Here is a 13,925-nt window from a genome sequence, read left to right as displayed (position 1 = left end):
TATTTAGTCCAATCCAGTATATTTTGTTTACAGGAACCATGGGGCTTTGACATGACGGTAAATGTAGCTCTGATCAGCGTGTTATTGGATGGTTCACTTGACGAAGGCACAGCCGTCCATCCAGTTGGGGTTGGATGTTTTAGAGCATCAGGAATAGCCTGGCTCATTCCGGCTTTACAGGACCTTCCCTGACTGCCCCCTCGGTCCTCTGGGGCCTGCCAAGTCATTGTTTTGGAAACTGATTAATGCTTTTCAGCCTCAGTCAGTCATTTTATTGGTCCCACCAGTCTCAGGTGAGAAGCCAGAGGAGCGGCACAGGAAAGGACACGTTCATGTTAGTTTTGTTGAGGGAACAGGGCTGGAGTGCTGTCCTCACCACAGGGACTGTGGCCTGCGGCCTGCGATCTCTTCCAGTGGGGAGACTGTCTTTCACGCCCCAGTGGAGCGATAGCTACCCGAGCTCTCCCTCATCCAGCCCCCTGGGCCTCTCCCAGTCTGTGTAAGCAGGAGAGCCCTGGTGACCACAACGGGCATGGGCTTACTTTTCGACATTGGCAAGCTTGTTAGGAAAGGTTTTGTGGTTAGGAACCTTCTCAGAATGTCTTAAATACAGTTGTTAATTCAGTTCGGTTTTTATTTATTTAGGTATTTATTTGAGAGGGAGAGGGGGAGAGAGCATGAGTGGTGGCAGGGGGTGGGGGTGGGGGCAGAGCAGAGGGAGAGGAACAACCAGAGCACAGAGTCCGACCCGGGGCGGGAGCCCACGACCCTGAGGTCATGACCTGTGCTGAAATGGACACCCAGGCGCCCCAGAACAGTTTTAAACTCATTTCCTTTAGATACCTAGTGGTATATAGTAGGAAAGAAGGCTCTAGACCTGTCCAGGCTCTGCCTCTCTAGCAGCCCTAGGCAAGTCACTTTAACACAGCGCCCCAGAAGCCCCCATAAAGTCACAACTCCACCCCAGATCTACGGTTCGGACTCTTGTGGGCCCGGCCCCAGGCCTCTGAGAGGTGTTATAGCTAAGTGTGATGCGTGACGTAGGCTGAGGCATACGCTTTAGCGTCTTTGGACCTTACGCCTGTATGTGTTAAAGGCGGGTGGTTTGTCCCGGCGATCTAACAAGTCTGGCTCCAGCTCTCTCTGGTTCTGTGAGCCTGGCTCTACCTGCCTCCGTGTGCTGTCTGTGTAAATACCAACCATACCTGCTGGTGGGCCCACGGTTGCCCCTGCAAGGCCCAGATACCTGGTGGGTGGAATTTAATGACTTACAGTGTATTCAGAAGGAGCCAGATAGTTCAGCATCTCGATTTTATGTCCCAGGAGAACGTTGACTCCCAGTCACAGACTAAAAAGCAGTTAAGATTTGTTCTGACGCTCAAAGGAGAGGGGGAGCAACACACCCCTGCTTGGGGGCCTGGCAACTTCTAGTAGCTGCAGTTCTCCACCAGGCCAGGTGGGGGCGGTATGGCCAGAGTTGCCTGCAAGTTGGTTCCGGAAATCACTTCCTCCTCCTCCTCACGTCAGGGAGTGTCCTATTCTATTGGAGTATTTGGAGAGAACAGTTACCCAGGTGATTCTGATCCTCGCACTGGGAGCAGCTGCTTGAGAGGAATTCATAAGCCCGGCTGGACTCATACACATCTGTTTTCCAGGAGCGGAAAGCTTCATTCATTCTTAGCTGGGGTTTTGTTTTTGTTTTTAAAGATTCTATTTATTTGAGAGAGCACAAGCAGGGGGAGGGGGAGGGGCCGAGAGACGGGGAGACAAGCAGACTCCCTGCTGAGCAGGGAGCCCAATGCAGGGCTAGATCCCAGGACCTCAAGATCATGACCTGAGCCGAAGGCAGATGCATAACCAACTGCACCACCCAGGCGCCCCTATTCTTAGCTGCTGCTTACCAGCACATGGTGACGTGCCAGCAGGCTCAGCCCACTACTCTTCACTTTTTGATTCATGGATAATGGAAGCTTAGGGTACTTTGAACTTACTGCTACATTAAAAGTGACTATTTTTTCATAGAAAAAAAGCCATAGCCCTTCAGATGTTACCATGACTAGCTTGCATTTGCATAACATCCAGTAGTTTTCTGAAAGTATTCATGAATTCATCATTCTCAGGTGATCCAGAGGCCCAGCTGGCCCCAGGAGGGGCCTTGGCCCCTTGGTAAAGAGGCCCAGCTGAGATGAGTAAGGGCTCAAGGCCCTCACTGGGGGTGTCACCAGACAACTCCACACTAGAGGCTGCTGCATTGGCAGAAGACCTAGATCTCAAGTCAGGAAACCTGGGTTGGAATTCTGGGTCCTCCTGTTGCCTCATTTTGTGACCTTTCACTAGTCAAGCACCTGTTCCTTTGCTCTAAAGAGAGAGGAACACCCCAAAGGGCTCTTGGGACAGCGGAGTGAGGTGTCGCTTGTTAGGCACCAGCACACCCCCACCCTGCTAGGCCCTCAGCAGCAGACTGGGGCTCCGGGGGCCAGGGGCCTGAGGATGAGCTAGAAGCCCTCGGGGAGATTGGGTCAGAGAGGGAAGCAGGCACGGGAACGAAGTGGAGCCCAGTATTGCCACGGCGCATCAGACACAGTTGAACAGATGCTGTTGGTTTGGTGTCTGCTCTGGCTGTTCTGTAATGTGATAAAAACAAGAGAAATCGGTCTTCAATGCTTATTTATGCACCATAGACTTTTTTTTTTTTTTTTTTAGATTTTTAAAAAAGATTTATTTATTGTTTTGGAGGGGGCGCAGAGGGAGAGAGAATCTCAAGTAGACTTCCGGCTGAGTGCAGAGCCCGACTTGGGGCTCGATCTCATGACCTGAGACGAAACCAGGAGTGGGGTGCCCCTAATGCGGAATATTGTTTCCAGTCTATTTATAAGTGTTCTAGACATTGTCTGAAAAGAAGTAGGTGAGGAAGCAGAGGTATCTTGGGCCTGTCGGACCTTTCAGGGAATACCTTTCTCTGTTGCTCCACCCTCCCCAATTTAAGGAAAAGGAGCGCTCCATGAAAATGCAGCACGGGGGAGACTCATACTCTCTTTTGCATCTAAGAGTTCATTTCATTCCTGCGCAGGCACGCTGAGGGAGAGATTGAGGCATGAAAACAGCGGTAAATTCAACATTTTCAGGTGCCACCAAAACGTTTGTTCAGTATCTGTTGCTCCTAATGCTTTACGGTAAGCGTTAAGTCGCTGCATGTAAACAGGTTGGGAGCAGACCTGCAGAAGTAAACAAGAGAGTCTCCTCAGATGCACGGCTGGCTGTGGAATGGCGGCAAGAAGGGAGGGAGGCTGGCTACGTGGTTAGCATTACTAATTACCAAGAGCTCAGCACTACTCTGGCCAGGCAAGAGCCCGAAGCTCCATCTGCTAAGATTTTTCAGGACAACCTCCATCTGCTAAGATTTTCGCAGGACACCTCAAGTGCAGACACGTCAAGAAGAGTGGAGCAGTCTTTGAAGCACTTGACTCTCCTCAGTATTGGAACAGTGCTGCCTCCTTCACGGCATTGCTGGGATTGAATGTGATCGTGTAAAGTGCTACTCCAGAGTAGACAACCATTCGTACCCTTCCCCCACCGAGGCCTCGATGTCTTCTCCTGCCACCCCTCAGCAGGCCTGCCTTCCCGTGCCTTCGGCCGGCGCAGACAGTGAGCTACCCCAGAGCGTGCTGCCTGTGCTGCCCGTGGGCCTGTCAGCGTCTGTGGAAACAGGCGTGTGGTTTCGTAGGCAGTCTCCCTTTCTCTCTCGGGAAGTGTACCTGGGGCTGTAAGAGAAGGCACTAGGAGCAGATTTTGGCCCATTTTTCACCGGAAGAGACTCCAGCATGGATCCCGAGTTGGGTCTCGAGCATTTGTCCTTCCTCGAGCCTGGCGGGCGGTAAGCAGACAGCGGGCCGATGCCCGGAGGCAGCCTTGGCTGAGTTAGAGACCCAGTCTGGGGCTTTGCTCAATGGAGGATTTATCAGACCATCCTGCCCCATATTAAGGCCATTGTTCTGGGGCCCCAGGTGACAGCTCTTTGTTCCAGACCCCTCTGATGTGATACATTGTGAGCCCAAGGTCAGCATCTCAAAAATACGTTGCAATACAGAATTGTTCTAGCCCCCCTCTGCCATTCGATCCGTTAGAAGCCCTCTCCTCACGGTGGGCCCTGTTCTCCTTACCGGAAAAGCCGGGGCCCACCTTGGATGAGCAAGAAGGCTTCTTCCAAGGTGACATTCTCTAAGGGTGAGTCGTCTGTGCCATGTGTAGTTCGAGTTGTGGGGCCTAGTAGCCTTCGTGCCCAGCCAGGCCCTTCATGGAGGGAGCTCCTGTAGCCTGTGCCGCTCGGTGCAAACCAACTCTTTGTTGGATGGCGCCGGTTTGTCCCTGAGGCATCAAGGCATTACTGCGACGAATGGGAGGAATATGTCTTAATGAAGAAGACAGACATTGTTGAGTTCTCTGGGGCCCCTACTTCCCTGGAGTGTCCGTCTTTTCCTTCTTGAACCTGGGAAGAGGTCTCCAAAAGTATCCTTTAGGATGACAGCTGAGCCTTCAGAGAGCTTCTCTGGGGGCCCCTTTGGCATCACCCGGGGAGGGAGAGAAGGACTGAGAGGTGACAGGATCCTTGGCTTCCCAGTAACACCCCTGCCAGAGCAGAAGAGGGGTGGGGGCCCGGGAAATGAACTTGTTTGGAGATCTGCCTTGAAAGAGAGGCTGGGCTCTGCTCCCTTTTGAACACAAGGTGGCATCATGTCGGTATTAGCCTTACTTGTGTTAGCACCGAAGAAAGACTGCCACCCCCTCAGCCCTCCTTTCCCCTCCCGGGCTGCCCAGCAAGGCAGGCCAGGCCAGACCAAGGAGGGTGCCTACTGGGGAGTCAGATTGGACGGATAAGGGAAGCCACTTTCCTAGCAAGCATGCCAAGGCCCAGAGTGGCCGTTATTCCAACAGCAGAGATCTGACTAGAACTCTGACTCTTAGTTCAGGGCTCTTTCTACTAGGCCGCCTCTGGATTCTCCCAGGCCCGAGTTGCTCTCCTTTCATTCATGGGGGACAGGGAAAGCACCTTTTCTCAGCCTCCCCACCAAGGCTGCCTACAGCCCAGGGCCCCAGAGGGAAGGCAGGTGGCCCAGAGCCTGGACCCCTGCTGAGGTGAGCAGGGGCTGATAGGGGTGAGAGGAACATTGGCCCACGGTTTGAAGAAGGGGATTTTTGAAAGCATCCACACCCCCACTGCTGCTCTTTGAAGCTGCGGAGGAATTTCGCCTGCAGCCACCGAATAAGGCTAAAGGAAATGTCATGAAATCAGCTTCGTGAGCTGCTTCAATAGAAACTTCGTCCAAGGCCAATAATAAACGGGAGTTATGTAACTCAGCAGGTCACAGCACTAACTAAGCCCTTTATAGGCCATCCGTCCACGTTTATTTCCTGGATTTTATAACTGCTGCCGAAAAGGGGGAGAGGAGGGGTGAGGATTAGAGGAAGGGGGCCGTGGGCCGCCGCGGCTAGCCCTTGGCACCCACACCCGGGGCGCCTGCCGGGGCTGGTACCCCTCCTCGGACCGCTCCGCGAGCCGCCCGCATTAGCGCGCACCTTCCCCTGGCTGTCGGTGTCATGTTCTGTCGATGACAGGGTTGCATGAGAGGAGGTCTAGGATCCCTTCCCAGCCCGAGAATCTAAGCATCAGGAGCAAAGGGGATTGGGGCCGCCTGGGACCCCTCCCATCCGCGCCGCCGCCGCCCACGGTGGTTGAATCTGCCGGGTCCTCGGTGGGGAGCGGAGAGGGAGACGTTGGGTCTAACGGAGGCAGTGCCAAGGAGCCAGGTGAGGCCAGCCTCGGCGGGCGGGAGCCAGGTCCCTGCCCTAGGCCAGAGTGCTCCCCATGCACGTGTGCGCGTGCGCGCGCACACACACACACACACACACACACACACACGCCTGGAGGACAGGCCTTGCCATCCTCAAGCCTGAGAGGGTTCCGGGTTGCTCCAGGGCCCTCTCCGCGTGGGTACGAACGTCCCGGACTGCAGCCAACAGGCCCCGTACCCTGCTTCTGTCCCTCACTCCCCTGGGGTCAGGAGGGCGGCTCCTGTCACCCACATGCCTTTCGGAGCATCGGCACCCTCGCCCCGGAGCGTGCGGCAGGTCGAGGAAGGGCCTGGGAGCCACGCTTGGTGGGAGTGGGGAGGACGGCAGGAGGCTTGTCCTTTGGGGCAGGGAAGTCGGATGGGAGTGGGAACAGCCAGGGGGATGGGGGTTCTCCCAAGAACCCCCTCCTCCCTTCTCCTCAGCACTTGCATGATGGAATTACACCTCGGGGAAGGAAGCTTGCCAGGCCCAGGTGCCCCCTTGCCAGCTATGGAGAAGGAGAAGACTGTGGCAGGTGGGATGGCCGGCAGCCCACCAGCAGCAGAGCTAAGCTCGAGAAGGAAAGGTCAAAGTCGGGTGTCAAGCCATCAGCAAGAAATTTCCACTAAAGACAAACATGTGCCCCAGAGAAGAGACTCCCCGTGGCAGGAGGCCGCTCCTATCCCGAGACTGGCTCCAGACCCTTTTGTCAGGCCCTTTTAATCGGACTCAGCCGGTCGGGTGTCCTTGGGTCTGGTCTCCCTCCCTCAGCGCTTATCCTCCCCACCCCTCCCCCACCGCGGCCGCTTCCTGTTCAGGAACAGCTGCGTGTCTGGGCTTGTCCCCAGGGTCAGCCGGGCTTCCTGACACAGACAGAAGCCCCATCCCAGCCTAACACCTATGCTGAGGTTGGAAGGTGGTACTGCTCACCCCCCTCCCACCCCCACCCCCCATGAAACAGGTGCCTTAAGCTGAGGCCCAGAGAGGGGCATGTGGTTTGAAGCCCCTGGAACCCCTGTCCCAGCAAGCGGGCAGTGCCAGAAAGGTCCGGCTCTGTCAGCTGGCCCGACCCTTCCACCCTCCTCCGGCGCAATCCCGGAAGCTATTCTGCTTGAGTCAGGGCCTAAGGGCTCTGACCTGGGCCCCCCAGCCCCGTCCCAGGGAGAAGGCAGGGCCTTATTTGGGAACGGTTTCTGTAGAGAAGACACTTGACCCCACGGCCGCTGAGGCTGAGGGAGAGGCAGGTGCCTGCCGAAGTGAGTGGCAGGGAGGCCTTGCCAGCTCCTGACTCAGCTCCACACCACCCTACAAGGTCTTCTTGGCCATCCCCCTGCCTCTGCACAGGGCTCCTCCGACGCAAATCCTCACCAATCCTCCCCGTCTGGGGTCTTCCTGTTGAGCCTGAGGACTGCTCTGAAGGAGCATTTTTGCCTCCAGTCCTCTCCCCTTTGCCCCCCGAATGCCAGTGAAAGCGGCGGGCAGATGGATCCCAGGGGGACTAACGGAGCCCAAGGCTTGAGAAACTGTGAGCACCCGGGTTCTAAGACAATTCACATGCCGAGGGGGCAGGCGGTGGGCTCTTCCTCCCAAGGCCAGCTTTTTCTTTGTTGAAAGGGTTGATAAGTGAGCACTGGACTGTTTAGAAACTCTGCCCCAGTCAGGGTAGGGCAGAAACACCAAGATCATTTCAGAAAATACTCCCGTGGTCAGAATACGCGCCCACCCCACCTCTGCCCACCGGGTGGGTGTCCCAGGCCCAGAAAAGGCCCTTCGCACACACAACGCGAGCTAGGCCCAGTCCCGGCTCCTTGACCAGCATCGCTTTCCTTAGCCCTCAGGCAGCTGTGAGGCAGGGGACAGATGACGGATGACTCTTGGGCCAGGGCTGCTCCCCCAGGGACTGTCCACACCAGGGCCGGGACAATTCTCTGCTGTGCGGTCTGCCCTGTGCCCTGCGGGCTATTTAGCAGCTCCGGGGTCTCTGCCGCTAGATGCCAGTAGCACAGGCACACGCCCCAGCTGCCACAACCAGAAACATCCGCCTGCATTGCCGAATGTCAGGAGCACAGCCGACCCCACTGGGGAGCAACCGTCTTACACAACAGGTGTGTCCGGAGACTAGAACAGGCCCACGTTTGAATCTGGATGGTCTGCTTTTCCTGCTGCCTCCTCTTTGTGGGTAAAAGTCTCCTTTGAAAATCTCTTTCCAGGGGCGCCTGGGTGGCTCAGTCGGTGAAGCGTCCGCCTTCTGCTCAGGTCATGATCCCAGGGTCCTGAGATCGAGTCCCGCCTCAGGCCCCCTGCTCAGCGGGAAGCCTGCTTCTCCCTCTCCCTCTGCCTACTACTCCCTCTGCTTGTGCTTGCTCTCTCTCAAAAAATCTTAAAAAAAAATGAAATCTCTTTCCAGAGCAAGGATCCCCCTTCAATTCCAAGTGTATGGGCTCCAGGTGCTCAGTCTCGGGAGTGGCTGTTAAAAACACCTGCCTACAGGGGACACAGGCCTGGCTGGAAAGCTGGCTGAGTCAGCCGGCCCACCTCCCTCCGGGCCCCCAGCTGTGAAGGCCCCTGGGGACCGGAGGTGGGGTAAGTGTGAGCTGTGAGAGGGACATGAGGGCAGACGGTTGCAGGGGGGAGGCGCCTGCCGGGTGGCCGTGCCCCTGCATGACCAGCTGCCCAGAGGTGGTCAGGCCACTGTGCCAGGCCAACGTGCACAGCCTCACACCACCTTGCAGATGGGTCGCCCTGACTCACAGCCACTGGACATGACCTGGAGTTGTCTCATTCCAGAAGGTATCCGCTGTGGCTGAGTGACCTCGACACTTACCCAGGTAGACCTGCCCCTGAAGGCCCTCGGATGGGGCCAGTGGACTCAGGAGGTGGCCTTTGGTTCTGGGTTCTGGAATGTGATGATGGAGGTCATGGTGGAGAAGCTTCTAGACTCCAGGAACTTCCACTCCCCCTGCTCTGTAGCATGCTGTAAAGACCCCTGGGACACAACGCCAAATGGTAGCTCTTACTCCCGCTCTCTGGCCCTGGTTTCCTGAAAGGAGGCATTGGACTGAAGGAGAGCCTGTAATACTTGACAGGCATCGAGCATGTCCTATGTGACAGGGTCTGCCTGTCCATCCTATCCTAGAATTCACGCACTCCTCTATGAAGCAGGCACTGTGATTAGCATCCTCGTTTTACAGCTGAGGACGCTGAGCTCAGAGAAGTTCAGTAACTTGCGCAAGGTCACACAGCCAGTCAGTGGAGGGGGCTGGGCGCATACCCAGGTCTCACCCAGCCTCATGGTTGAGGCCAGCAGTAGCAGAGGCGAGAGGCCTGCTGACTGGGTCGAGGCCGTGAGTATCAAGGATAGAAGAGTGACTGCGGAGTGAGGAGGGGCAGGACCAGGCACCCAGCCCAGTGTGGGCAGGAGTGGAAGATGACTCGCAGGTTTGGAGCCCGAGGGACTGGGAGGGCGGCGGTGCTATTAATAGGCACAGGGAAGTCAGGAGGAGGGGCAGGTTTAGGGCTCGATGATAGTGCATTCTTAGACACGTGGAAGCTGATTTGCTAATAGTGGGACATTTAGGGCGAGATCCAGTACAATTAGGAAAATTCAGCGATTGCAAAAATACCTCCAAACGCCAGCAACCCCCTTACCAACACTGACCGCCAGAGTCCCCAGCCCTGGGCTGAGGCTGCCGAACCGGGGCCTGCGGTGGCCTTGCCCGAGGCCCAAGTTCAAGTCCCACACTGACCGCTGGGGGTCACCACTGGCGCACAGAGCCCGGTACGGCCGCCGGGGCGTGCCTGCCACAGGGCCCACCTAGGGGAGCACCTCGGGCTTTAGGGACCAGGCTGCCCGTGGCCAGAAGGCAGAAGTTTTGTCTTGTTTTAGGGGCGGGAGGGGGCTCACGAGACACTGAGCTGCTGCATGTCCCCAGGCTCCCAGCTTACAGCAGCACCATTTCACGGGGATTCCTGTTAACCCCCAGCAGGTTCTGGAGACCTTAGAACCAAGGAGGGGAGGGAGCAGAGCCCCTTCCCTGAGTGTGCCAGGAGCGCCGGCTCTCAGGGCCCGGCCCGGGGGACACCTTGTCCAGAGCGCTGGGGGCCGGCGACCTCGGGCAGCTAAGCCCAGCCGGAGCAGGAGCCCAGCTGTTCGCAATCGTGTGGCTCCCCTGACATTTGCGTCAGCAGCTCTACCCTTTGACCTTTAATTCCCGGGAGTGGAGGGTGGTGGCAGCTTTGGAGATCAGGACTAATTATTTGCAATTCGATTCAACCAGCAGTTTATTGGGGTTTGGCCTGGCTGCCTGCCCTCCTGCCCACCTCCCACACCCCCAGGTTTATGGCCTTGACCTCCTTCGGAAGAACAGAAGGCAGGAGTGGCTCCACCTGGGAGACACCTAGGTTCTTCTGGTCTCTGGCTCCTGGGAGCGGCCTGTGGGCAGGACGCTTATAAAAGTGCTTTGAGACCCCCCAGATAGTGGAGGTGTCCCCATGCGCACGGCCAGCTGGGCCTGGTGTTCCCTTGGGCCAGCCTCCAGCTCCGCTCCAGGCTTGCTGGGACACGTCCCAGGGTGGGTTGGCCAGGCCAGGAGGCGCTGGCCTCCCAGCTGCCCTGTTAGTGGGTGCAGGGCTAGGAAGGGAAGGGAGTGGGGCTCCCCAGGTCCCGGGGCTCCTGTTGGTGTCCGGTATCCCTCTATATTTGTCCTCTTGGAGGGGCAGGCAGCCAGCCGGACCCATGACGTCTCCTCCGGGGCCTGGGCTATTTTGGAGCCAGCCTTGGGGGGCTGGGGAGAGGGTGGGGTGGGGTTTAAGGGAACATTTCCTCCTGGCTCCGGGTCAGAGAAGAGGCTGAGGGTGTGTGGCACAGAGAACTGGCCCGGAGGCCTTTCTCAGAATTCCCTGTGCAGCTACTCAGATGTTCCTCTACTTAGCTTCCTGGGGATGCCTGGGCTCAGGGGCCGCGCGAGGGCTGTCTGGGCAGGAACCCCAGCCTCTTCTCCCCCTGGGTTTTTCCAGCCATTCAGACATCATCTCTCAATTAAAAAACAACTCCCTCTATGCCAGCTCTCACCTAGGACCAGAGCTAGCTTGGTGGCTCCCATCTGCCCTATTTCTCAGGGGCACTGCATTTCCAGAAAACAACTTAGGATTGGACATGGTCACCAGGTCTGTATTTTGCCGAGTTAAGGACATTAAAAGGAAATGTCAAAGGAAAGGTCTTTGTGAACACGTGCGCGTGCACACACACACACACAGGACAAGTGAAAGGGCTGCACGTCACATCGTGGGTCTTGCTCTGTGAAAACCTCACTATATTGTCCTGGTCTTTCTCATTTTGCCACAAGCAGATGAGAACATGACAATCCTGTCAATGGGCTCATATTCCAGAAACAGCTGGTCCCTCGCAGTCTCTGCCTGGGCCCAAGGCCTGGGGCAGCAGGGGACCCCGCCCCATGTCCCCTCCCACTCCCACTCTCTCATGGAGCAGTCACTTTGTGCTTGACATCTTTCCCACCCCCAGCCCCCAATATTTGCAGGAGCGGAGGCTGGGGAGCAGTCTGGTCACCGTGCCGGTGGGCTGGTGCTGCCGGGGCCCTGGAGACGTCAGCCCACAGTCACCACGCTCCTTTGAACGGGATCCGGACCGCGGCTCAGGCACACGGGGCTCCGGCCACGTCCTGGCCTGTGATATTAGACTAGTCGCAGGTGCTCCCTCCCTGAACTTCCATTTCTTGTTCTGTAGAATGGGGGTGCTGGCTCCTCATCACAGGCTGGTGAGGATTAAGTGAGAGAGTGTGAAAGTGTCTTGGGGACTATAAAGCTTGGGCAGGGGCGGTTATTATTATTATGAGAAACTAGTAAATGGCTGAAGAAAGGGCACCCTGAAAGCTGATCTCAGCTTCTGGGTGCAAAGATCGTGCTTGCACCCACCCCCGGGTCTGTGATCTTGGGGCCCCTCCAACCCCACAAAGGAGCCAAGCAAGCCCGATCCCCGTGAGTCAAGGCGGCCTGGCCTCCACCAAGGCCTGCTTGACACAGGGCCCAGCCTCTGGCCTGTGCTCAAAAGGTCTGCTCTCTGCAAAGGCTTCCGTTCATTTGTGGTGGCCCCTGTGCGTGGTTATGGTTAGGTTACCCCCTAAATTGTAGAGACGTGTGTGGAGGGCCTCCCCAGGAAGGAGCCCCTTCGGGGAGGGTGAAGGAGCATTGGGTCTGAGGACTCAGAGAAGGTCCAATACCCAAGTTTCAAGGCACCCACAGAGGAGCAGATCTAGAGGACTGCCCCTGTCTCCCGTGCCCTTCTTCTGGGAGCTGGAGTGGGAAACGCACTGACCCACGTCCCCGGGCCAGTTCTACCACCTCCCACCATCCCGTCCCCCTCCCTGGAGCTGTGTGGCTTCAGACATGGCCCCTTGCCTCTGAGAGCCTGTGCCTTCCTCTGCAAAATAGGCATGAGTCCCTAACTCATGGGGTTGCTGTAAGCTTATGGGACCGTGTGAGGGGGGCTCTCTCGAGAGGTCCCCTGCCCACCTTCCCCTGAGGCCCTGGCATAGCCACAGCCCCCACAAAGAGAACCACAGTGTCGCCAGGAGGTGTGAACCTGTGGCTGGGCTGCCCTCGTGGGTCCCCAGGCCCTGCCCCCAACGGGGGCCAATGGAGCAGGTTTCCCCTGGCAGCCAGGCCCCAGCTCCCCGCCCCCTTCCCCCCAGCTGCTCAGCCGCCAGTTGTCATGAAGTCATTGCCACCTTCCCCAGCCTGCACCCCCCCACCTCCAACCTCCCCGTGCTGACATCCCATTTGGCAAAGAGGTTGGAAAAGCCGCTGACTCTTCCAGACCCTGAGTTCATGGACTGGTCAGGGCCTGTCGGCCATAGGCTGGCCGTGTGGGCGAGGGGTTTGCAGAACGAGGGGAGGCCCCCCCAGGCTTTTATTCCCCGCCTTAAGCCAACCCCAGCCCCCAAGACCCTCCTGTAACACACACACACACACACACACACACACACACACACCCCATCCATATACATGCCGGGACCTAGCTACGTGTGACTCACCTCCCCCCCCCCACTCCACCCTTGTACACACACTATCCCCTTTCCAGCCCTACACACACACCAAGACACACACAGGCACCGTGTCTACGGCTTTACTCAGCCGCTTACCCACAGAAGCACACTCCTACCCGCACCAGGTGGCAAGCAGGTCCCGCGCACGTGTGCACCCGCACAGCACTGCCACGCACCAGCACCCCCTCCCCAGGCCCGGCCGCTCCGGACTCCACCCCCGCACCCCCGACCCGCGCTGGGCTTCATGCCACCGAGGGGAACCCTCGCAGACTGAGCCAGACCAGACCAGGACCCCAGGCAGCCAGCGGACAGCTGACCCCCCTCACTCTTATTTGTGGCAACTGTGGCCCAGAGAGGGCAAGGGGATGGTCAAGCCACACAGCTTAAGTTCCTCCAAGTGTTTCCAAGCATCTGAGAGCGTGGTGGGAAAGGAAGGAAGCATCCAGACTCCTCCCTCCCTCCCTGCCACCCTCCCTGAGCCCCCGGACTCAGTTCCTCCCTGCGCAGGGCCAAGCGCAGCCGCCTGGCTGGGCCCAGTCCTACAGCTCCCTCCGGGATGACTGCCAAGCCCGGGTGCTGCGTGAGACCTTCGCCCTCTGCCGGGGGAAGGTCACCTGGAGCTGCTCAGGCCGGGGCACCCACCGTGGGGACGAAACCGGCACGGGCTGGCGACGTCAGCACTCAGTGGCCTCGGGCGCCTGAGCCAACGCTCAGCTCCGGGCTCCAGGCCCACGTGCGCCCTCAGCCCGGCCTTCTTGCTCCCTGCCTCAGTCTCCCTCCTCAGGATTCCAGCCCCTCCGCAGCTGCCTAGCCTGGGGCTCCGGGGACTGCCCCTGTGCCCTAGACCATCTGCTCCCCGAGGGTAAGGATCTCTGCCTGAAATCGGGTCAGCACCTAGTACCTGCTCAACGAAACCGTGTTGAACGAACAAAGCCCCACCCCACCCCCCACCGCCGCCACCTCCTACAACGGCTCCTCCAGGTCAGCATCAGGGGTCCTGGCCTCCAGCCCCTTCCCATCGGCCAGGAGCGGGGA

This window comes from Ursus arctos, unplaced genomic scaffold, assembly GCF_023065955.2.
Source record: "Ursus arctos isolate Adak ecotype North America unplaced genomic scaffold, UrsArc2.0 scaffold_24, whole genome shotgun sequence".
Taxonomy (NCBI): domain Eukaryota; kingdom Metazoa; phylum Chordata; class Mammalia; order Carnivora; family Ursidae; genus Ursus; species Ursus arctos.
The sequence above is the reverse complement of the archived record's forward strand: the minus strand, read 5'-3'. Positions refer to the sequence as shown.